This window comes from Notamacropus eugenii, chromosome 3 (assembly GCF_028372415.1).
Source record: "Notamacropus eugenii isolate mMacEug1 chromosome 3, mMacEug1.pri_v2, whole genome shotgun sequence".
In the NCBI taxonomy this organism is placed as follows: Eukaryota; Metazoa; Chordata; class Mammalia; order Diprotodontia; family Macropodidae; genus Notamacropus; species Notamacropus eugenii.
The window spans coordinates 465806753-465809614 of NC_092874.1; the positions used below are offsets into that span (position 1 = coordinate 465806753).

The 2862-nt window shown below is 38.1% G+C and overlaps 1 pseudogene; it reads left to right on the plus strand.

Moving 5' to 3' along the window:
- Positions 1–962: 962 nt before the first annotated feature.
- On the plus strand, positions 963–1527 carry LOC140531768 (large ribosomal subunit protein uL6-like; annotated as a pseudogene).
- The last annotated feature ends 1335 nt before the right edge of the window (positions 1528–2862 follow it).

Genomic DNA, 2862 nt, shown 5'->3' on the forward strand with positions numbered 1-2862 from the left:
CCTTTGCCTTTTCCATTGTACAGCAATGCTTGCCTTTGAGTAACATCTACAAATGAAGTAATTGACTTTTCTTGGGCAGTCATTTGATGTGGCCAAATTACTATAAAGACATTTCTGATGATGCACAATCCATATTGAAACTCTAGCTTCAAAAATGCAAATTCAATAACCAAGAAAGGTAAAGCTATAACCACCATGAAGCAAACAGAGCCCCTGAGATCTGGCATCCAAGGAATGCATTTCTTCTCTGGGCTTGGGATGGGAGAAGTACCTCCCTTTTCTCCAGGAAAATTTCTCTGCCCTGGCTGTCATATACACATCTTATCTTGGGGACTCAGTGTTGCCCATGGGAAAAGGCTAGGGATCACCCCTTTACTGCACCCACAGCTGGATTGTCTTCTGCTTTGCTGCACAAATATTCTTTTAAAAAATTTGCCCCAAGTGAAAATATTCCTAGTTTTGGTTCTTCTCGAAAGTCATTCAGCAAAGAAGTGTGTCTCATTTCACACCAAGTAATATAAAGTAACATAACATCTTAACATGATTAAGAAGTCAGAACTCAATTCAACACACACTAAGTGAGCAAGACATTCTGCTAGATTTCATGGAAGCAAAAAACAACTGGCACTACCTTGAAGGAGCTCAAAGAATAAAATTATACTTTCATAACAGGAGTCTTCCTCCCATCACAATGTCCTTACCATCTCTCATTTTGCCATGACTAAAACTCATGTTTCCTGATGACTATAACAGGGAGCTTGAAGTTGGAAAGTCTTGGATTCAAAGGATATCTCTGATCTTTCTGACTATATATGACCATGGGCAAGTCACTTAATATCTCTCAGCCTCAATTTTTTAATCTATGACGTTAATTCTAACTCTAAATCTATGAACCTATAATCTTTCTTGTAATTAACAGTAATAATAATGATGATATGCTGTTTGGCCCATTCACTACCAGAATGAAGAGCATTCTCAACAACCAGACCGTCGATGTCCCAGAAAATGTTGACATCTCTCTTACGGGTCAGACAGTTATTGTGAAGGGGCCCAGAGGAATCCTCCATAGGGATTTCAACCATATCAGTGTTGAGCTCAGTCCCCTTGGAAAGAAGAAAAAAAGCCTCCAGGTGGACAAGTGGTGGGGAAATAGAAAAGAACTTGCAATTATGCACACAATCTGTAGTTATGTACAAAACATGATCAAAGGCATTACCCTGGGTTTTTGTTACAAGATGAGGTCTGTGTATGCTCACTTCCCCATCGGATAATGGCTCACTTGTTGAAATCAGAAATTTCTTGGGTGAAAAATACATCCAAAGAGTGCGCATGAGACCAGGTGTTGCTTGTGCTGTTTCTCAAGCCCAAAAAAATGAGTTAATTCTTGAAGGAACTGATATTGAACTTGTTTCAAACTCAGCTGCCCTGATCCAACAGACTACCACAGTCAACAACAAGGATATCAGAAAACTTTTGGATGGCATCTATGTTTCTGAGAAAGGCACAGTGCAACAAGCTGATGAATAAGCTGAAAAAGATGCCAAAGGCTGTGTCCTGAAGAGTCAACATTTATTCAGATGTCAAAATAAAAATACTTTTTGTCAAAAAAATTATAATGATGATAGTGATGATTTCTATAATAGTTACAAAGCTTTTTACAAATATTATACTATTATAATTCCCACTTCATTTATGAGAAAACTGAGGCTAAGACAAATTAAGTGATTTGTCCAAGGTCATACAGCTGCCATCTTTGTTTGTTGAACCTTGCAACCTGTAGTACTTCCAAGCCATTTCTCTTTTCAAATTATATTTCCTTCTACTACCTATAATACTATAAGGACTCATTGGGCACCATGGATCAAAACAGCATGGATCAAAAATGCCATTGAATTAAAAACAGTAGAGAGGAGAGGGTAGGATGCTGGTCTTAGAACCATACAACCTGGCTTCAAATCCCAATTCTAATATTCACTAGCTGTGTGATTCTGGGCAAGTCACAACTTCTCTGTGCCTCAGTTTCCTCCTCTATAAAAAAGGATGACAGTCCCTGTATTAAATGCCTTATTGGGATGTTTTGAAACACAAATAATGTCATGAATGAGAAGCATGTTGTAAACCATAAAATGCTACATAAATGTTAGTCATCATTAATTATCACCACTAGGTCCACCACCATCAACATCTCCAGTGGAACTCCAAAAATTCTTTCATGTGATCATGAAGTTTAGCCACCATTACATTCAGCCAGCAGCCTTTACCTTAGGACTTTGTAAATCAATGTGAAAACTGTTATTCTCATTGCTGAGTAGAACAATTACTAAAATCCATTTGCCAGTAAATGTGGCTTGTCTTGTAAATCATTGGGTCATTAACCCTAACCATGTCAGCAGTTGTCACAATCCAATCCAATTACATTACAGAGCAAGGTAGTACTCAAGAATACACTTTAAACAATGGGACACTCTCTTCCATTATAATATCCTCATAAATTAAGTCATACATTTATTTCCATTCTTGGTTAACAGAGGAAAGGTACTCAGTATGTTAAATATGGTGTGGAGAAGCTACAAAGGGAATGATATTAAGAACAGCTAAGTGGGACTACAGAGGTGAAAGCAAATGAAAGAAATAAAAAGGGAACAGATACATTCAAATGATCCTAGTCAATCCTCTAACATTGGGAAAGAGACCTCAGCAGAGAGGACTTCCTGAAGCAGGGCATTCTGACCTCTAACCTCTTTCAGGCCAGGGGTTCAACTTTGAACACAGCAGATAAATCACAAAGTTTCCATAGACAGAGATCTAATTCACCATTGCCCCTCAGCTGACCATCCTTATGGGCAGAAAGTTTTGTTCACA